General features: G+C 42.6%; 1 protein-coding gene across 11 annotated transcripts in view; it reads left to right on the top strand.

Moving 5' to 3' along the window:
• The first annotated feature begins 734 nt into the window (after positions 1–734).
• The window catches only part of OTUD7A (OTU deubiquitinase 7A), a 310,046-nt gene continuing 287,713 nt past the window's right edge, over positions 735–23,067 (top strand). For 4 of the 11 annotated variants that reach the window (XM_039492110.1, XM_039492109.1, XM_039492105.1 and 1 more), the window contains exon 1: positions 13,565–13,612. The gene's annotated coding sequence lies outside the window, so the exon portion shown is untranslated. Of the gene's footprint in view, positions 1,212–13,551; positions 13,613–14,206; positions 14,251–23,067 lie in introns of those variants that run through there. The other 7 variants (XM_039492112.1, XM_039492107.1, XM_039492104.1 and 4 more) reach the window with 4 other exon arrangements.

The following is a 23,067-nucleotide window of genomic DNA, read 5'->3' as shown; positions in this document are numbered from 1 at the left end:
CCTCACTTCCTCTGGAAAACTGCATTTAAAAAAACCAGCATGCAAATAGTTTTCCTGTGTGCGTAAATTCAGTGTTAACAAAGACAGATTATATCCAGGGTCATGGCATTTATCTCACTCTTTAGTTTGACTAATAAAACTAGTTTGCTTTAGTGTTCTTGCATCAATATGCTATACTGGAGAGTAGCTTCCCTTGCTTTGTTTTATGGCCACTTCTTGGATTCAGTTTTGTTCTCTGAATCAGTTTCCCTTTTGTTCCCTCCTGCATGGTATTTCCATCCGCTCTTGTTGCATTGAAGGTGGCCATACAAGAGCTACTATAATTTGTCCTAAGGTTTGCTAACTACATTTGAATGCTAACCTATCATGAGGCTTCACTAATGGATTTTTCTTGTTAGAAATGTGTAAAGAGCTCGGTCAGACTTTTCTCTTTCCCCAGGGACTGATGTAGCTTTGCTAAAATTTGCAGTGTGGTAGCTTACTAACTCGCACCTTGTGTTAATTATTTCTGAGTTTCTGCAATCAGCAGTCTTTCTGTAATGGGGAGTACTCCTCACACTGGACCTGCCAGAACTGAATTAGGCCAGGTGGGCCCAATCAGCTAATTAGGCTGCAAATAGGGGAGCAAATAGGCTGGAGGCAGCTAATTAAAGAGAAGCTCACCTGTAAGAGACAGGTGGGGCTTCTACAAAAGACAGGAAATTAGAAGCAGAGGGGGCTGTGGGGAAGGACTCTACAGTCATTGTGGGGTTGTAAAGCTGAGTTGCTAAAAGTTTCCCCCTGGGAGGGGGGAGTGAAGGGACTGGCAAGCCCCGAGGAGTAGAGAGGGCTAGGAGGTATGGAAGTGTCTCAGAGAAAAGCAGCAAGGTGCAGAGAACAGACCTTAGCTGCTGTATAGAGGGTCCCTGAGCTGGAATCAGTAGTAGATGGTGAGCCTAGGTTTCCCCACCAGTCACTGCAGGAATGGCACCATGAAGCAGAAGACTGTCTGAGACTGCTGAAGAGCAGGAACTTTGATACTCACCCTCCCACCTGAAGGGGAACCACTATAGTGACTGAGCCGGAGGGCTGAGTCATGAAGAGGCCAGCTGCAGCTCCTGAGGGTGAGAGAAGGGCTACAGAGGTGAAACTGATGGGGCATAACTGCTGCAAGGGGCATCTGCCTCACTGAGCTAATCCCCAGAACTGCTAGGAGGCAGCACCATCTAGCGGTGAGCGGATTAACCTGTCACACTTTCCCCAGATAGCAAATGCAGCTTTATAGACCCCCTTTATTATAAGGGTCAGTTAGATTTTATTCTTTCCTGTGTGTGTCACAGATACGAAAGAGAAATCTAACTGATCAGATCACTTCAGTAAATCTTAAAATAAAGGCTATCCGTAATAGCCTAACCAGTGTGGTGGTGGTTGGACAAGAGCATGATGACTAATGCAATTCAGGGACTTGCAATGCATGCATACATACAGTAGTCAATGATTGCTTCTTGATCCCCTTCTGGTGGTAGTTTGCACTTTGAAGCATTGCTTGTTTGAGGTTTTTATGCAGCCTGAATTCTCTCTTCCTTTTGAGAATTTCTAATAGCTATTGTTTGTTCTTTTAGTAGAGTATCAGAGGGGTAGCTGTGTTAGTGTGGATCTGTAAAATGCAACAGAGTCCTGTGGCACCTTATAGAGTAACAGATGTATTGGAGCATAAGCTTTTGTGGATGAATACCTACTTTGTCAGACATGTGTCTGACATGCACATGTGTACACATGCATCTGACAAAGTAGGTATTCACCCAAGAAAGCTTATGCTCCAATACATCTGTTAATCTTTTAGTAGAGACTCTTAACTTGTTTCCACTACTTACTAGCAACTGACTTCATGTTAGAAGTTGAACTTTCCTAATAAACATGAAGGGGTTTAGCACAGCTCTGTTTGTAATGCTCCTATTTTCTTGCTTTGTGGTGAATTTCATTACCAGTACTCTTGCATTTTCTAGCTCTCTTCTCACAAATGAACTAGTGAAGATGTTAAATAGTATCTGGTAAATGAATTATCTGCATAATGTCTCTGGTGTGTGTTTGTGGAATTTTTGGTAGACTCCCAGCTGTATAGGTGGCTGAATGTTGGTCCATTACTTCAAATAATATATTCAGTTAGGGTGGGGATTTCAGAGGTGCCCAAAAGAGGTAGGCACCCACATCTCATTGAAATTAGCAGGTTTTAGATGCCAAAATCCCAGCCTTAATTTTCTTCTGCTAGTCAGTCAACCCTACTGGCGATGTAATATTATGGAATCGATAACTCTACATTTGTTTAAAGATTTCATTAATAAACATGTTAGCATCCCATTGGTCTCCAATTGCCATTCTGAGTCTTGAGTCCTGCCTTTCAGCTCTTTCATTTTCAGAGTTAAACACATGCTTTTGCAGCTCCTAATGGTGATAGTGAGATCCCATAGCAACACCATCTGTTTATTCAGGGGATATTTTCTCATATGTGAAGCATGAGGTGATTAAATATAGCTTGATGGTTACCTGACATTTCTGCAGTTAAACTTCTTTTGTTTCAGGATTAAAAACAAATCCTGGAGCAAGTTTAATGAGTCTTCAATGATTCCTTTGTCAGAAACTAATTATAATGCTTGCACAATGAAAACTAGTTTACTGTTAAGAAAATGCTATAGTCTTATCAATTCTCCTAACTTCAGTGATGATCTGATGGCTGTGGTGATCAATCATGGTGTCCCTTTTCCAATTTTGTAACAGGGAGATGACCCTAGTTATAAACATAGGAGAATGTTTGGCCTAGTAAAGTTTAGTTTTATTCCATAACCTGGGAATACAGGCTCACTCAGACATTGGCAAGTCATTCAATGCAGCTTGAAAACTAGGCAGTAAATGAAAATCCATGGTACAAAACTGCTCTGTGCTCTGCCCACTGGCAACAGTCTTTAGTGTGTGTATGATGGGGGGGGGGGGGAAGAAATGGGAAATTGCATGCCATGTACAGATGCATCATGGACCTGATTCTCTTTTCACTCACCAGTGTAAATGAAGAGTAACTAAACATGTCAGTGGAGTTCAACCAGTGTAAAGTGAGAGCCAAAACAGTCTTCCTAGCTACTCAAGTCATGTGCCTACAGTAAGATGTGCATTGTACTGGCTTTAGTATTTTTACCTTTTGAAGCAAACTTCAGTTTTATCAGACTTCTAGATGTTAAAAGGTATTACTGGATTGTTTTGGGAAGATGGCATGTTGTAGATTGGGGTCAAAGTTTACAAATCTGGGCTAAGAATATAAGAATGGCCATGTTGGGTCAGACCAAAGGTCAATCTAGCCCAGTATCCTGTCTTCCAACAGTGGCCAATGCCAGGTGCCCAAGAGGGCATGAACAAAACAGGTAATCAAGGGATCCATCCCCTGTTGCCCTTTCCCAGCTTCTGGCAAACAGAGGCTAGGGACACCATCCCTGCCCATAAACCAGTGCTCCAGGTGAGGCATGAACTCTCTACTTCAGGATGTTTCCTCACAGCACTGCCCTATAAGTACTATGTGCTAACCAACTGCACCACTGGAGCCCCAATGCTGCTAAAGTTAGGGTCTTAAATTCATATTTAAACAACTAAATAAAAGTGTGTGTGTATGTGTGTGTGTGTATATATATATATATATATATATATATATATATATATATATATATATATATATATATATATATATATATATATATATATATAGATAGATAGATAGACTGATCTTGAAAGATGCTGAGCAGCTGCCATTGACTTTAATAGATTTAATGGTGACCAGCAATTACAGAAATCAGAAGAAGAAACGCCCCTGTGTAGTTTTATATTGTATTTGACATAAACAGTCAGATCATACTTTAAGGCATAAACATGGAACAGTGGAGTTAAATTAGAGCTTTGAACTTTTTTCATGTTGCCTTTCCTGTTTTAATTCTTTAATTTTCATGATTGCTTCAGCAAGAGCACTGGCTTTCTGAATAGAACAGACCTATCTGGAATGGGGGAACATGACATGAGGAACTCCAGGTTCAGACTCATGGAGTTTTCAATGCATCATCACACCAGCTGAGGAAGAGGGGTATTTGTGAGACACTAGAAGAAAAGGTGGGTATAGCCCTCCAAATGAATAGATGCCCCCACATCAAAGCAATTCCATAGATCACAGTACTGTGCACTACTTTCTTGGGATCGCATCAGTGCTTAAGTTGTAATGAAAGATGTTCTGGGGATGTCAGTTATGGAAATAAAAACATGGCAAGCCTGGAGGTGCTAGGGGTCAGCCTTAGCACAAATTAAGCCCTGGCTCGCCCCTGACTTTGGAAGCAGAGCTCCTTCAGAAGATGTGGCCACTCCACCTACAAGATCAGGAGACATCTGGGAATAGAGCAGATTTGCACCCCTGACAAATCCTGCCCTTTCTCACCCAGGAACCCACACAGCTCTCATTTTTAGATTTGGGGGAGCTAATTAGAAACCTTCTCATCCTGTTCTTCCCCTGAGTCATTTACTGGTCACTCTTCATCAGTATGTTTTTTGCCTTTATCCCCATAACATTTAAAAGCTGAAGGGAAGTTTCAGCTCATCATTCTGTAAAATTCAGACAAGATGTATTTCTGTATGCCAGTAAAGTTCCCTTAGTGTGTGAGTGCAGTGAGGTATAAATCAAAGCGATGTACATAACCGTGCCCTCATTGCAATGCAGTCTGAAAGATAATGAAAACTCTTTATGCTAGTGCATCCACTGCAGGATAGTGGAGAAAGTACAGATGCTGGAGTCTGTAGAAACCAGAAGTACAAGTGATGCAGTCTTTAGGGGAGACACTCTAGAGCATGTGAAATCTACTCAGCTACACTTTGAACAGCAGCATCCAAGTTCAATGCTATTTGCCTTTTTAACTCTATGTTCCTAGAGGGCATCCTTTTAGGCAGGTAATCACTACAAGATAGTGACAATTAAATCAACTTAACATGTTAAACAGCTTTATTAGAAATGTTCCATTACTAACATTATCCCATAAGATAGTAGGACAAGCTAAGTCCTGAATTATTGTATTCATCTGACTGGAAACTTTTTTTCATCAGAAGTATTTTCCAAAGAACATGGTTTAAATATTGGGAAAACATTTGCAAGTAACTTGAGTTGAAACTGTACGCAGCACTGAGAAGACACAATTCCAAATGCATTGGCCATACCCAAATCCCATTACAGAGCAAAACACAATGTTACATTGTGGCACAACCTAATGTGATACAGGGAGACTAAAATCTACTTTGGAAGTGTACTGTTGGTATTTAATTTGATAACCTTAAATCCTGAAGTTTTTACCTAAAAATAACCTTTTAATAGCTTTTCCAGAGTAAAGGTGGAGGGGCAAATTCTGCCTGTCGATAGGTGGGCAAATCCCACTGACCTCAACATATGGAGAGCACAAATTGTGCTGCAAGATTTGGTGCTGTGATGTCTCCTTGTATAGTATGTTTTCTTTCAGAATTGGTCCAATTTCTTGCCAAAGAATATGGCATAACTAGAATGCTCTTGAGATGGTAAAGGATCTTGCTTTTGACACAGTAATGGAATAGAAACAGCCAGGCTAATCTGAGTTCTGGGCAAATACCGTTGAATGGTAAATGACAATTTCACTGCTTTAGGAGGAATCAATCTAGTGATTCTGGTCAAGCTGGAGACTCAGAAATAACTCTGTAAAGCACCCAAAGGTCTTCAGATTTGAATGACAGTTCAGTAATGTGCTGCAGTATTTAAAGGGGAAAAAAAATCTACCATATCTGTGGCTTTGGAAAGCAAATTTTTTTAAGTCTACTTTGTACCCTCTTATACCATTTTGCTGGATTGTTTAGTGAGTGTCTGTAATAGTGTTATCCTGATCTCTCTAAGCACCACAGAGCTAGACACCAAAACAAAACTGAGTGCTGATTGACTTCTAAAGCCTCATGGTGTGGGCCCTGTCTCCTTTCATGATCCATTACAAAAGCAGTCAGCTGAGGTGCTGTAGCCTGAAACCCCTTTGATATAGGAGGGAGTTACTGGAAGGAGTTTGCAATTATGGCACCTGAACTCAGGAATTCTTCCCCTCCTTTAGTCCAAAATAATCTCAAATCTTGTGCTCTGAAGTTCAAATGACAAAGCTCATCTCTTCCTGAGGAAAAGGAGGGATGCACTGAGGGTAAAGATCAGTGTTCTGAGGGTTGGATTTTGGGACTTAAAAGAACCACCACAAAAGCTATTCTAAGGCTTTGAGTTTCATTTTGTTAGAATGAGTGCTATGTATTTTCAATATGAGATACAGGCACTTATAGCCCTGGATAGGCAAGTGGTTTCATTTGCAAAAATCCAAATAAATATATACAGAATATGCCATCAGTTTAAAATATATGTAAGTTTTGCCCTTCTGAAAAACATCAGATTGATTGGGCCCTGGAAACCAAAGCCCTTTATATATCCAGCCCACCTTTCCCCCCCCCCCCCTTCCCCCCTAAAATACTTCATGGACAGAGCGAATACAAGCTGTCTCATACCATTATGGAAAAATTGCTGTGTGTGACTCTGTGGGCCTGATTCTCCACTGCTTGGCATCTTGGGCACCCATTTATATGGGCAGAGCAGGTGGAAAATGCTTCCAAGAGAGAATTGATACACTTTATACCCTCTTTGCACAAATAAATGACTGTGCAAGGCATTGGAGATTCAGGTCCATGGAGTCCGGCTGGCCACAGAATTATTCTGTACATGCCTTTGGTGGGGGAGTCCAAGGTTATCCTGTGAACGCAGTCCTAGTCTCTAGTTCTCAAGTCAGCTGCAGAGCATGCCAGCTTCTCCATCTGAATCTCTGGCCCCAAGTCCCCATGCTGGGAGCACTGCTACACTACTAGTCATGCTGCTGCTGTTCCCCCTGCTCTGTATGCACACTCCTTCTGTTGGGGAGGGGGGTGTTTGAAGCTTCAGAATAAAAGTTGATTCTGTGAGCAGGATTAGTTTGTGCTGAGTTTTCCATCAGCAATTTCTTAATTTTCAAAGGAGCATGCCCCCTAGAGGTATTGCTTCCTCTCCTCCCTGCCAGCTCCCCCTTCTGACCCATTTGGTTGGTAGCTATTCTCCATTCCTTTGTTCCCTTCCATGCAGCAAAGGATCCCAGGGCCTTTCATTTAGAACTTTTTTCCTTTTTAGAATTTCAAGTTTTGAAGTCCTAAAAAAAGGCTTTTAGCTTGAATTTTAACCAACAGCTCAGCGTGAGTTTGAGGTAAGCAGTGGGTATTGTGTTCCAGCCCTCATCCCCAAATAACCTGCACTGTGCCCTACCTCTACTGGTGGACAGAGTGCTGCATCACACCATGACACACAGCTATTGAATTTGCATGCCTTTTACTGTCATAGCATGATTTGAGAGCTACCAGTACTAGTGAAAGATGGGGGGAAGGGAGGGGGAACACTCATCTAAACTTTTTTTGCTCTGTGGGGAGCAGAGTGAGATTGCTGTACTTGACTGAATTTCTTTTGTCTAACCTCTAGAGAAATTATAAATGATAAAGCTTGCTATCACAATTATACAAAAGCTGCTAGTGAGAGACAGTGTGGGCTTTCCCTGCTTGTCCTAATTAGTCTTAAATGCATAAGACAAGGGAAAGGAACACTCACTAAAGAAACTGCAAGACTTCAGCTCATCAGCTCAAAAGGAGGAGAGATTAAAATGAAATAGACATTAGTTATCAAATTGGTATGTATGACTGGATTTAACAGTCCACATTAGGAAGACCTGAGAGATTTTTAGCTGATGTCAGAAAGGTGGCTTGAGGAAGATGAGATGAAAGGGAAGATTATAATACAAAATAAAGCAAGCAATATATCTGCTTAATTGCAACCTACTTGTATATTAACTGCTGTTAGAGCAATCAAACTTTCTGTTTCAGATTGACATTTTGAAGCTGACTGAAATATAGAACATGAAGGTGTTCATTGATCACTTCAGAGTAGTTTAGATCTTGTAACATACCTGTTAGGCCAATGACTTGAGGCCTGAGACAATCCTAATAGGAGTCATATGGGTATTGTTTATGCAATAAGTTGTTAGAAGGCTACTGCTGAGATTGGTACAATCATAATTTGACTAACACTTTGTGATCATAGTTAAACATCAGGCCACTGTGTGTGTGTGGGGGGGGGCAGCTAAGCAACTCTGGAACAATAAACTAGTGTGCTTGAGCTGACTGGGGGAAAAACAGTGTGAGAGGGAATATGCCCTCAAGCACTACCCCTTGTGGCTGACACAACCCTGCCAGCATTTCCCTTCTCTGGTTTTTTTGGTGGGGAGGGGAGCAGCTTAAAGATTCCACACAGGGCAAAAGGAGGCTGAAAGGGTTCTACTTTGAATCCAAATAAATCTGAAATCAAGTTTCTTTCCTCTTGGCTTTAGGGGGTTGCATAACCTTTCTCCTTGGGGCCTGTTTTCCCCACTCCTAGACTCCCTGGCCTGTAATCTCTGGAACTCTCCCTTCAGAGTTTCATTGTCTGAGCACCTTCCTACAACCAAACCCTCTTATGAGGCCCAGGTGCTCATTAGTAAATTAACTGACTTGCTGAGCTTCATCTCTTTAAATTAGCTCCTGACAGGTAGCCCAGGTCTCAGCTGTCCTTAAAGGGACCAACAACTTTGTGACATGGGCAGGGAACTGAAAAAATTGAAAGGTTTCCCCTGGTTTTCTATTTCAACTTTTCAAAACCGGCTCTATGGGTGCTTAAAATGGAAGGGAGGCTTGCAAATCTTTCATCAAAAAATTCCCAACTTTTGAGAAATTGATTTAGTGTTGAAGCATATGAGACAGAGGAGCAGTTTGCTTTTAAGGTTCTGAAAAGTTGTTAGAAGCAGTAGCTTGTTTTCTGTATTAAACACATGGATGGTGTCTTTTTAAGCATCTTTTAGGATCTGCTTCACAACCAGAATACTAAATTCTAGTATGAAACTTCAAGTAGAAATATACTTGACAGATATGGCAATTTCTTCAAATATCTCTGGGAGATCTTGCTGTATTAAATTTAAGCATCATTGTGGGCCAGGGATTGTATGTAAAATCCATGTGGGTGTGTGACCCCTCCCCCTACAATCCCCCCCACTCTTTGTTTCTGGAATGAAGTATAAAAAGACCACATGAGGCCCAAAGGGGTTAGAAGGCAATACAGGGCCTGATTAGTGCCACCCCTCCAGTCCTGTCACTCCCATTCCAGCTGGAGGAATGGGTTAAAATGAGCTCAGAACTGCAGGCAAGGGATGGGGGTCAGGCTGCAGGAAGCCAGACAGAAGGTTGAGAGGGAAGCCCTACAGTTATCGCATGTTTGCAGAATTTCTCCAGTTACTGTCCCCTTTGAGAAACAGGAGATCCTGTCAGCCCTGCATTTTGGTCATTTTTGTTAAGCTATTGACTGCTTGGACAATAGGAGGCCACACCCTCAACTGAAGGAGCACATAGGTAGGAAGTAGCACAGGGCAGCAGACTTCAACTCTCTGCAGGGAGGACTTGCCAGTCTTACTTCCTACAGGGCCCTGGGCTGGACTAAGTGGAGAGGGAGGGCCTGGGTCCCCCTACCATGCATACTTAAGGGCAAAGGCCCAGATGTGGTTGGAGGCCAAACCACTTCAGGCTTAAGTTAGAAACCAGGCATCTACTTCCCCTGGCACACAGATAAGGTGCTGGAGGTCAGATGTGCTAACCATTTGGCCACCTGGACCTCCACATGCCCTATCAAAGGGGTGACTGGGCAAAATCACTCAGGCTGCAACACCTCTGGAGGGGTACCACCACCTGGAAAGGCTTGTATATACTGATTCAGTCTGGATTCCCCAGAGACCAACAGACACAAAGGACTCTTGGGTAAATAGCCTGAGTTTAAACTGACTCTGGGCTCCTTCTGATCTAGCAAATGGCCAGGACTCTCAATCCAAGTGGGGCCCCAATCCTTCCTGGGAAGTGTTGGCTGGATTTCACTTATTCACAGGAGTCTTTGTTCTGAGCTGAGGATGTTAAGAGTTTGTAACCTCAGAAAAACCTTGGGGTGGGGTGGGAGGGAGGATGGGGCTTGAAGGACTGATATCTACCAGATGTCCTTATTAGAGTTAAGCTTACCAAAGATCATGCCTCTGTGGGAGGGAAAACAAGTTCTCACTCTCTCACTTCCCAGTGGACTCTTTCCTGGGGTCAGTGGCTTATAAATAAGGAAAAATTCCGATCTGCTGGGTCACAAGATTTGGCTGACACCCTCCTCCCCCACTTTCAGAACTCCCACATGGGGTAGTCCTGGTGCAGCTGAAGTCAGCTTAGTCTTGTCCCTGCCAGCAGGTATATGGGATCTTGGGGATCAATTACCACACGGGTGGGGTGCAAAATAAACTTTATTAAGAAAATACAAAAAACAGGGAAAATTCAATAGTGAGGGGTATGGGTTGTTAAGGTAGACAATTGGGCAGGGGTTTCTTTTCTGGTAAACAGTAAGGGGGTTTCAATAGTGGGGTACAACACAGTAGGATACAATACAGTAGATAATCAGTTAACACTGAGGTATGAATGTAACAGGTAGCTAGCGATTTCTATGTAAAAAGGTGTGTCACAGCAGCATATAACCAACTAACAGTTATGGATAAAATGTGTTACATTTTTACCTGGAATTGTTTATTTGTCACAGTGGTGTAAATGTAGAATGTGAGGGGTACCAGAAAGGAAGAAAGTAACCAATGGGATTAGAATGAATGCTGAGATTTAAACTTAGTGAGACAGAGCAAACAGGTTGCAAGCTTAAGCAGCAGAGAGAGTGTAACAAGGTAGAAAGACACAGAGAAGCTGGGGGGGGGGGGTGTTTGCAGTGGGAAGACAGACAATTACAATTATACAGAACACAGCAAAATCTTATCTATGAGCTAACTTAACCAAGACTACACAAATTAAAACACAATGCAACAATTCTCTAAGCCTAACTTACAAAGTACAATGCTAAACTTAACTTAATGGGTGCACCTTATGCTAAGGATAGTTCCAGAGGGCTAAGTGGTGTGTGTCCAGGACACAGCTCCAAAGGGGGGGGGGGGGTGACTGCAGCAGTGGATAGAGCTGAAAACAGTCCAAGGCAAAGCCCACAGGAGCAGAACTTAGCAGCAGCACAAACTTATTTTCAGTGGCAGAGTGCCACGCGGTTTAAGAGAGAGGTTTTAAAACACAGACCAAGGTTTAGCTTGAGTCTGTGTGCTGGGGAGACAGAGCCAGCAGCTAAAATAAAATAAAAGTACAGAAAGTTTCAGAGGGATTCTTACCATCCCCCAAGGCAGCAACAGAGGCAGAAGCAGCAAGAACATCAGAAGGCTTGGTACAGTCTTGATAATCAGGAGATCTCTCAGGCAGCAATTCGTTCTTCGTGGGAGGGGGTTCAAAAACAGGGGTACGCTCAAAAATAAAATGAGAGCAGAGAAAGGACCCCCAGAACCCCTGGCTGATCAGACCAGGAAGCAATGCAAGAACCTTTCTGAAGTCTGTTCAAAAAATGTCTGTTTATAAAGGCAAACCCTGGCAGCTTCCTGCCAGTAACTCTGATTGGCTCCCCCTCTTACAGGTAGGAGAGAAGGCAGAGAAAAAAACTGCAGGCAGCCACCAAGACATGTTTGGACTAATCCTGAGCCCAGAGGTATGACTCATGCCCAGGATCTTAAAAACACAAATGGTCTTGCAGCTCTGGACAGAGCCTACCCTACACCAAGCCCAGGTTTTAACAAGGTGATAACAGGACTAACCCTTTGAACAGGGCAGTGGTCCCACTTAGCATAAGTGGCCATCCCTTTGAGAAGGGCAATGGCTCTTGGTAAACGACTTAAGGGGCCCTCCCTTTGAGAAGGGCAGTGGCCCTGGTAAACAATTTAACAGCCAGGGAGGGGCGGCCACAGAGGAGAACAAGAACAAAATGGAGTAAGGGGACAGCTTTAAGAAACAAAATGGAGCTGTAACAGACAAGTCTTAGACTTGGTCAGTGGCTCCTACCCAGCCTTTATTCATTCAAACACACATTCACATACACGCTCTCATTTCCCCATATCTAGATGTCTTCAGGTTTTAAAAAAAAGGATGCACCACAACCCCTCAACTCACATAGGCCTGACCTAAGCCACACATTGGCTTACCCTGGGGCAACAACACATTTCCCAGCCTCCACGTATGCATACAACTAACCTTACATGGGGCAACCAATTCCTCAACACTGTTCTGCATCTGATCTTGTTGCATAAGCCAAGTTCACATGGCATGAGACGAATGGGACAGACAGCTCCATGGGCAGTCCTCTTGCGACACCGCAACAGAGATTTCAAAATGTCTCTTATCTCTATTGTGACACCATGGAGGTTTGCAGGGGAACAGTCCATAGTAGTTTGTTGCTGTCTCAGCCAGGCGCTTGCCGTCTGAGTCACGGCACCAAATTGTGGGAAAAAAACAAGCTCTCACTCTGAGGTTGGCTGCAACAGGCCACAGGCAGCTTTATTTTCTTTAACATTTGCAAGGGGAGATTACTCACGGGCAGGGGTTCCCCTCTGGAGGCAGGTCACTGTTAGATAAACAATTAAGACAAGCATTTATACCTTTTGTGATGTACAGTAATGATCAACAACTGCAGTTTGTTTATACATTTGTTCCTTTCTGATATCTATCTTTTCTCAGCAATTTCTGCTACAGTCTGCATTCTTTTCTATTACCTAACACAAGGTCAAAAACAGCATCTCTTACAGTTCTCTTCCACTCGCCCAGGCCCTGCTTGGCAGTCTCGTGTTATTAGCTGTTAGTTATCCTGACTCTTCTTCTTCCTGGAAGACTAAGATGTCTGCTCTTTTCCCAACATCCACACTTATTAGCAAACATGTAGGTTCTTTAAATGTGTCTTTTTCCCTCATGCTTTCACCATAAGAATAAATGTGCTTGCTTAGAGCTGTATGGTAACTTATAACTGCTGGCAATCACACTTCACCTTGAGAGAGGAAATCTGGCTTGGTGGGAATAGCACAGTGTAGCCAGGGTAACTATGCAGCCTGTAAAGACCCCACTCAGAAAGGAGAGACACCTTGGTCTCTGACCAAGAGGTGATTGATAAGGAGCCAAGCACTTAAGGTGGGTATTCATGTTGGACACTGAACTGAAACAATGTTAAAGTAAAATACCATTATAGGACCATTGTTTAGATTATGTGATGGAGCAAGGCCGGATGGCTACAGGAAAGTATGAGGAACAGGTATGTTAGCCCCAGGCTAAGCAAATCCCTAGTACCATGGGAACCAAAATGGCAGTTGCTCCAGGGTAATCAAGGCACCTGGGGCCAATTAAGAACTTTCTAGAAGGCACTGGAGAGAGCTACATTGATTGGAGCACCTGCAGCCAATCAGGGCACCTGGTATAAAAAGGAGCTCACCCCAGTCAAGGGAGGAGGAGCCAGAGGAAGGAAGTGCGTATGAGGAGTTGGGAGCTAGAGACACAAGGAACTAAGAATTGAGAGGGTGTACTACTGGAGGATTGAGGAAACACCATACAATCAAGCAGTATCAGACACCAGGAGGATCCTATGGTGAGGATAAAGAAGGTGTTTGAAGGAGGCTATGGGGAAGTAGCCCACGGAGCTGTAGCAGTCAAGCAGCAGTTACAAGTAGCACTATAGAGACTGCTGCAATTCACAGGGCCCTGGGCTGGAACCCAGAGTAGAGGGCAGGCCCGGGTTCCCCCCCCAAGCCTCGCTACTCCTAATCAGACATAGGAGGAGTTGATCCAGATGGTGGGTTTCATCCAAGGGGAAGACTACTGAGGGGAGGAAATCCGCCAATAAGCGCAGGACCTACTAGAGGAGAGGAGGAACTTTGCCACAATAAGCATTTAAGGCAATGCTCCAGGATGAGTCTCTTCAATCCCCTTTGTCAATTAATGCACTTGTCTATTCCTTTTCAGCATAATGAAATAGGATCTCTTGCAGAATGCACACTTAAAGAACTTGTTTGACCATTTGCTACATAGGTTTCTAAACACTTTTTTTTTTAAAGCTTTTGGCTGTTTTAAAATAAAGTAGGATTGGCTGATAATATAACTGAGCCTAGCTTGGCTTTTGATGTAAGAAGAAGCGCTTATTATAGCAGGAACAGTGCCTGGTGCATCTGAGGCAGTGCCTTGGAAGGCCCACTGCTGGATTCAGAGGTCCCATCACAGGACTTGCAGGTAAATGGATTGTCATGAAGAAAAGTCCTGGGATGGCATTCAGGGTCTCCTTACCCAGCAGAAATCCTGCTTCCAGGTTATGGTCTATGCTATAGCAGTTTCTTGGCTCTGACCCTGAGCAACCTAGGATAGGAACTATTGCATTCTGGGGGAAAGTGTGTACAAGTGACAGACCTTCTGAATACTTTCCTTTGGATCCCTCTAGCTCTTATTTTCTTATCTGCTATTAACTACTTCCCCAATAGTGTTCACTACTGATCCATTCTTAAAGTAGAGATGTCACAGCACCTCTATATATGAATGCTATTTCTGGCTTAAGATCAAGAACCACAAGCCAGGAGCCATATGAAGCTGCAGTACACTAATTTCCTGCCTTGCCACCACTCTTTCTCCTACCTCAGATGTCAAGACTGAGATCTGTAAAAGCAGCAAAGAGTCCTGTGGCACCTTATAGACTAACAGACATATTGGAGCATGAGCTTTCATGGGTGACTACCCACTTCATCGGATGCAAGACTGAGATCCTGACTGCTAGTGTTCAGTAATGATCTCATGGCATTTTATTTTTGTTTTGAAAGGATGGAGCATTTGGCCTGGTGTCCAGGCCAAATTACAATTTGTATAATTACTCTGCTTATGTAAATTTTTCTGTTTGCTAGATGTTCTTCTTTATTTCCTCTCCTGAGATACAACGGAGTGGACTGTATGCAGTGTTGTAGCTGTGTTGGTCCCAGGATGTTAGAGGCAAGATGGGTGAGGTAAAATAGATGGGTTTTTTTATGGGACTAACTTCTGTTGGTGAGAGACAAGCTTTTGAGCTTACCAGAGCTCTTCAGGTCTGGAGTTGACTGTCTAACAGTGTTTGCATTCTACTCCAGAGTGTTGGATACATTGACAAAATGACTTCTGCATGTGACACTCTAATGAGCTTTGTAGAAAAGCCTACAAATGAATAATTCTCTTCTTGCATTGCATATTTGCTGCTGTGCACAATTACTTGTCTGTACCATTAACTTTGTGCAAATGTACTGAACTGAGACTCTGATAATTCCTCTCACCCCAGCAATATTTTAAACTGGAACAAAAGTGTCAAAGGACTGTGTGCACATTTTTGTTCAATGATTATGGAGAGCTAGGTGACAAACTTAAAAATAAAGCAAACAGGAATTGTCTGTGGACTACAGGCACATGAAAGGAAATCGATGTAAACCCAACAATCATAACTCTATCTTTTCTTTTCTGTGCTGGGAAAAGATAAATAGTTTAACTTTTTCCAACTTTTTCTAATGGCTAATCCAATGAATGAGATTTAGGCGACTGACATAGCCTAATTAAGATAGAGAAAGAATAGAGGTCAGGAGTAGAAGAAATAACAAAGATGAAAGCAGCATCACTGAGTGTGTCGGTATGGCCTCTAATCTTTGGGTTTGATGGCTCTCTATCTGCTTTTGCATAGTCAGGCAGCATGGTGTGTGGGTTTTTAATATCCTTTATGCTTGCTCAGAAGTTTGCATCCTTTCCTTTCAGAGGTGGGCTTTGCCATGATCATATGTACTTTTCCAATCTTTAGGCTGGATTACTATAATGTGTTCTGCATAGGGTGATACTTTTAAAGTATTAGAAAACCAGCAAGTGGAGAATGTGTGCCTGTTAAGGAGGTAGCATGGTTCAGTGGGTAGGGTACCCAGCTGTGAATCAAGAGACTTGAGATTTTCTTCCTGGCTCTGCTATTGAGTTGGTGTGTGACCTTGGGCAAGTCTATGGGTCTGTGCTGCTTTCATCATCTTATAAAATGAGCCTAATGGTGTGTAAATCCAACAACACATTTGAGAAGTACTTTTTCAACCTTGGCTGAAAAGGGCTACTTAAGTGAATAAAGAGATTAGTAGAGATTTACTGTGTGGCCCATTTCACACCTGTGCATCTCAGTCTGCTCTGGCTACTAACTGCTTGAAGTAGTTTTTTAGGTGATTTGAATCATCATGTCCAGAACAGTGGTGGTCCTGATTGCATATGGAGAAGCAGTTTAAGGCAATGTTACAGCCCTCTAGCTGGCAGCCCTATGGTTTAAACAGGTTGGGACACGGTATCTTCCTTCCTTCCCATTTGGTCCCCCACAGCCCAGATTTGATGACATTCAGACCATACTCATGATATATTTTGAGTGGTGGTGGTGCTTATGACACTGTGGAGAATGGTCATGTATGTGTTGCATTTATGTTTTAGGTCTGAGATGTGAGTGGCTTAACCTGAGGACTCTGCAAGGGTCAGTTAGGTTTCTAGGAGAAATCCCAGAATGTTCAATTGAAAGTTGGCAGTGATAGCAGGACAACTGGAGGGGTGGGTGGGTGGAGACTGGCCAGCTGGAGGATATCTGGTCTAGGCTGGCTGAAGTTGCCATTAAAGGTCACTTCTTCAGAGGATGAGGTCCAGGCTGCCAAGAGGCTGTTCATGAGACAGGTTGAGGGAATGTTGGGCTCCATGGCTTATTAGAAGAGCTTCAAAGGATTGAGGGCACTTGCGGAGGATCAGAACCAGAGTTGATTCATAGGTTCTAATTGTGAAAAATGAATTACAAGCTTGTTAATTCAGTTTGGAGCTGCAGTGAATGAGGGATTTCAGCAGCATCCTTCAAAGAACACCAGCCATACTTATCAGGGGACTGCCTGCTCCTGGGGATAGGGTCCCTGTCACAAGGGAGCAGAAGGAGGGGTGTCCTGAAGGGAAACTTCCAAGCAAAAAGCTTGGTGGCAGCAGGTAACTGAGTGGGTTGTAGGAAACCTAGGGTCATGACGGTGCACTTGCCAAGAAATCTAGCTAAACATGGGAATAAATAGTAAATATGGAACTAGCAATTTTTAGTTTTGTGGTGATACAGAATAATACAGGAATTTGGGGTCACTTCCCCTCATGCTCTCCTTTTAGTGAGAAGCAGAAGACCTCTAGTATCAGTCTTATTAGGAGTCGCTCTTTGCTGTATACCTGATTGTCACCCAATGTACTAGAGCAAAAATTATGCCCATGGAATGGGGAAACAGAGCTGGATGCTTGTATGACTTTGGAAAAGATCTCCAAAATTAGAGTAATTCAAAATATTTAATAGAGGATATTCATGTGGAGTCTTGATTAAAGTCTTGTGTGAGTTGAGTAGTGGTTTGAATCTAAATGATTTCTTAAGTGTTTAACAATAGTTTATTGCTTGTTTCTTTGCTGGAAGTGGCTTTAAAAAAACTTCCAAAAGGGGTTAGTTGAATCTGCTCAATTGAGGTACCTGAATTTCCAGTGTTGCCCACAACATCTTTCATAGTAACATGCAGTTCTTAAAATATATCCTTTAAATCAGGCTTTCACAGAGAGAAATGGCAAGCCCAGATTTGCATAGGAAGATGACTAACAGCTCAGAACTGTACAAAGTGTTTATGCTTCCTCAAGATTGAGTCCTCTTGCAGATATATATATATAGCTCCCACTCTGTTAGGCCACACTTCCTGTCTATCCTTTTCCATATACAATCTGGCTAACAACACCTTTTACCCACCTACTCCCTTCCCACACCACTCTTCATTTGATATAGTGTTTGGTGAATGTTAATCAAAATGCTTATGCATCAAATATGATGAGAACCTGATGATGCACTTGCAGATATTTCATGAGCAGAGGGGTTGAATTTAGAGAGTGTATTGGCTGTGAATTATTAGCTTACCCATAGTGGTTGGTTTTTTCTTCCCTTCTTTCCACAATTCCAATGAGCTGATTGGTATGCTTTGCTTCAACTGAGACTGATCTATAGCACACAATCTACATTCCATGTCAGTCAGGAAAGCAAACATTTGATTAAATATCAAGCTGACATAATTGATTTTATAATTGTGCCAACTAATACAAATTTGGAAATATGGATTCTAATTTCTCTTGTATGAAGTGAGAGAACTCTTTCCTTCTCCTGGCTAAAACTGATCATGAGCTGCACTAGCTGAAACTATGCTGTGACACTTGTGGGTTGAACCCACACCAGTATAGGGTTGTCACTACCTAACCTGTAACCTTGGGTGCCTTAAATGCTCTGCTGCTGTGGCTCACAGCCAGCAGACAAGCATTTAGTTCCTTGAGTCTGTGCTGTGCTGCCCTTGTTTGGCACTCTGATCTCAGCAGCCTGCCTACAACACAACAGCCCCACCCTGATCTCCACCAGCCTTGATTACTACTTGCAGGGTGACCTCAACACATTCCCAGTCTCAAATTTCCCCAAAGTGTCCCGCCCTCTCCTGGAACATTCAGCAATAATGTTTATTGTGCCTTTACAAACATTGAAGCCCAGCAGCTTATTGCTTTAACTGGAGTTAATAATCACTGCAAATCAAATGCAGGACTAGGTTGGTTTAGAGTAAAAGTAAAACAAGCTTATTTAATCCAACAGAGGTTTAAAATGAGTTCAAGTACAAGAGAGAAAACAAATGGTAAATACAAGTAAAAACACACTTTCTAATGGTGAAGACTTAACTTAAAAAGAGTCTTTGTTCAAGGTAGATTTCTTACCAGTCTTCTTTCCATCCATGGCTGACTCTGTCAGGACCTACCACAAGTGTACAAGGTGCTGGTTTGCCTTCCTTTCCTAGGGGAAAGGTACCAAAATGACTGTGGGTTTCCCCCCCCCCCTTTATCTTTTTGAAGTTCCTTGACCCTGTTACAAGATTCAGGATGACCTCATGCCCTTCTTGTGAGACTGTGCTTAGGCATTGCTTGCCAAATGCCTTTTAAAAACATAATTCAAGCACACATCCATAACTTTGTACATGCACAGTACATACATTATGCAAGAATACTAATAATCAGTGAGTTATTAGTTTTCCAGTGACTTATATGGCACCTTTTTTTAGATACAGAATATGACCAGTGTGTTAGGTGTAGCATGTCAGGCCTAATGAGCTGCTGACACAGAATAGTGAACCGCTAATGGGCCTCTGTCACACTTGCTCATGGGTTTCCTAAGCTGCCAGCAGGTGGACATGTGTGCTAAAGGTGGCTTTCAGAGCAATGTGATCTATCATGCACAAATTAATTCAATAGTCTTACTTTAGGAAAAATCAATACTGAGTGAACATAATGATTTTCTGCATACTTTGAAAAGTACTTTTTGCCATTCTGTTAACTGACTTCACAGATTGTGGTCAAAAACCACCCAAATGATTTTTTTAAAACAATTTTTAGCTTGTTGCTTTAAAATTTTGCTGCACTGAATTGCATGACTGACTTATCTGACCAGTAAGAATTTGCTGTTTAACAAAGAGCACAATGTATGACATTGATGAAATGATTAGGGATAGCTTGCTTTGCAGAGCTCTAAATTTAGTTAACTCTGTTTGAGGACACAGGTACTGTGAATTCTGGTTTCAGTCCAATTTAACAGCCAAAAAAACAAACTTAGAAATTCTCCTTAAAAGGAAATGAAGCACTGGGGTAGTCCACCTGGGAGGCTGCCAGAGAGCTGCAGAGCTTGGAAGCCTTGGGTGCCAAGAGACCAGGTGGGCACACTGCCAGGTAGATTACATGCCAGACAGGGTTTTGAAACTTGCTTGGGTTCCACTGGTACATCAGTGAAATTGGACCACCTCTGCAGTAAAGGAATAAGAATACAACTTTTTAAATGAAATTCATCAAAAGGTGGTCACTACAATACAATGACTTGTTGAATGCAGTGACTGAAAATGAAATCCACCTCTGCGTAGGGGACCAGCACAAGACCTATCAGTTAAGTAAGCCCTGGTACTGGCTTTCTGCATGAGGGTGAATAATTTCCCTAGAGTTAGCTATGTGCAAAATGACGACACCAGGAATGATTTGGGTTTTGGCTGGCAACTTGAGTTGGTAGAGAATCCATCTCTAGCTCCCTACATCTGGCTTTGATTCCAGCCTCTGAGTTAGAAAAATGGCCACAACCCTCCATAGTCCTGTCTGAGGTTTTTTGACCTCTGGATCCATGTGTCTGTGAACTAAAGGGGCTCCAATCCACCCTAAACAGCTCCTTAATTAAGTGCTGACAGAATCCCTTACTATCATACATGGGGTGCAAGGCCCCTGCATGCCCCCCACCCCCAAGTGCTCCACTGGCTTCTCAGAGATGCAGTGAAAGGCTTAAGTGGCCCTTTAAGAGCTCTGCATACCTAGATCAAAGTGAAGTTCTAGTACTTGGTAGTGTTGAGACTCTCTACCCCAGGTTCCACAGCATCTTAGGTTATTAAGATTACTATTAAAGGACCATTAGTCACTTGCAGAGGGAGAGGAGATTTAACGAATCATAAGGAAGTGAGTTTGAGCTAATCATTAATATAACATATTGTCCAGATTCTATTTTCCTGGGCACTCTTTATAATAAACTACTTGCCTGCTGTAGTATAGGGAGCCATCACACCAGGGTTGCAGCTAATAATGGTGAGCATTTGCAGGGTAGGCAGGGCCGGCTCCAGACCCAAGTGTGCTTGGGGCAGCGTCCCGCAGGAGGGCAGCAGGCGGCTCTGGTGGACCTCCCGCAGGCGTGCCTGCGGAGGGTCCGCTGGTCCCGCGGCTCCGGTGGCTTGGGGCGGCGCAAATCCTAGAGCCGCCCCTGAGGGTAGGGTTCAATTAACTGCAATAAATACTTTCAATTCTGTCTGAGAAGCCATTTCACCTCACCAAGGAAGACTTCACTGAATGTAGTTTGTGTCAGAAGAATTCCCAGATCAAAAGGAAAATAAGAGTGCCTTTGGGATATGGCAGGCAGTCTTCTGTAAATGTCATCATGAGAGATGCCTGAGGCTATCTGAGAACTTTCAACTCAACCCTGAAGCTTGTTTGTTCCCTGTTGCTTGATTTCAGGTAATTACAGTAGCATATGGCAATACTTCCAGTACAAACTGTGTTTTCAGGGATCTCTTCTTCCCTTCTGCCTGAAACCTGGCACATAAGAATACCAGCTTGGCTGCTGCCTTTTTTTTTTAACCACAGAATTTTATTGTAAATAGGTTGAACCATTTTGGATGTTGAGATAACTAACAAAATACGAGATGACTTTTACCCCTTATCTCGAAGACCTGGGCCACTGATGGACCACCTAGGTACTGGTATTCAAACACACCTAGTGTCCTGTACTATGCCTCCAAGAAAAATTATTGTAGTCTTGACTACTATCTTTATCTTGATGGGCACCATTACAAAAAACGAACAAATCTAGCATCTCAGGTTACTGGCTTGTCATAGCAAGGTCACTGTTATTTCATGGAGCTTTGGGCTCTTTCTTCTCTGGCTGTCAGAAGCTGAGGTTGGGGATAGTTTTGCTTTTGCTTTGTGTTTTGAAGGGATGGCTACAGTTATGGTGCAGTTTCTGGGGATAGCACTGGGAAGCTTGTGGGTTTTTTGTTTTTTAGGAAAATGTTTGTTTTTTCCTCTGAAAAATGCAGTTGCGTAACCAAACTCTTGCAATACTGATACTGTTCACTGGAACTCTTTTTTTTTTTTTCCTTCAACCAAAACTGTTCAAAGTCAAAACAACTCGTTCAACCCTTTCAAAATGTTTAATTTTGGTTTTTTTGGCTTTCATAATTAAGCAATATTTAACTGAACCCCCCAAAAGTAAAACACAATGGTTTTGGCCACTGAAGCAGAAAATCAATTGTTCACTCAGCTCTATTGTGGGGTGGTTTAGAGAACTTGTTAATCAAGTAAGCTAACTATTCCATTAACATTGGTGCTTCAGATAATCGCAATTACGCAATGGAAGAATTGTTACTGCAATACTCTTGTCATACAAATACTGTCCACAAATTGTCACTGAATAAACAGGGATTTTAATAGTAAAAATTCTCCACTGTATTGTATTTTTTTCCAATGACATTTGTATTAGTTCTGAAGAACCTTGGATCATGAAAATAGAATTTTTGTTAAATGCTAGAACTTACCTTGGGCTGGACAAGAAAAGCAAGCCTCCCTTTTTTTTTCTTGAATATTCATTCAGATTTGTGACTGAATTGGCTTCAGTCCTGTTTGTTCCCCTTTTGTGTGAGCGTCTGAATAATTCAAAGGCTTGAGTTTTACTGGCAGAAATGTTCCCTTGCCCATACTGATCCCCCCTCACATGTCTCACTTGTGAGAATCTGCAATGGGACACTAAACTCCAGTGGAAAGATGCAAGAATAGAAATGATAATGCTGCAGCTTTTTGAATCAGAGCAGTGGGCTGAGCAATGCTTGCAGGTAGCCACCTCCTCTGATAGCAATTAAGCAGACACTGACTGTTTTAGAGGTACAGGCCTTCCACACATCATAGGCACTTTATTCTGTTTTCATCACAAGTCTGACAAACCTCACAAGCCCCACATGAGCCTCCAGCATTTTCAAAGTCAACTCTACAAAGGGAAATAAAAATGTGAAGAGACTGAACAGGGGCAGTTTTCATTAATAGTCATTTCTGTTTCAGACTCGTAACTCCTCTAGGCTGCATTTCTCATTTGTTAATATAACTACAGCCTTTGAATGAAATCACTCCCTAAATCTGCTCCTTATTCTTCATTATCTTCCTTCTTTCAGTAGGCAGCTCACTAGGCAGCCAATTGTAAACTGTCCATGTCAAAGGCTCACAGCAAAGCCTCCCTCCTGGTATTTGGGCTCTCCTTCCAGCATTAGCTAATTCTGGCAAATGCAAAGAAGCATCACAGAAACTAAGACAACAATTATTTTTCTTAGGACCCCTACAATGGTGTTCTCATGTCCAGGATTCACTCTTCCCAAGCTGGTCTATAATATTTAGTCGCAGTTGCATAGTTAATAACAGGAGTCATTGACTCCA

This window comes from Mauremys reevesii, linkage group 10 (assembly GCF_016161935.1).
Source record: "Mauremys reevesii isolate NIE-2019 linkage group 10, ASM1616193v1, whole genome shotgun sequence".
NCBI classification, from domain to species: domain Eukaryota; kingdom Metazoa; phylum Chordata; order Testudines; family Geoemydidae; genus Mauremys; species Mauremys reevesii.
This window is presented reverse-complemented; position numbering and strand designations above follow the sequence as displayed.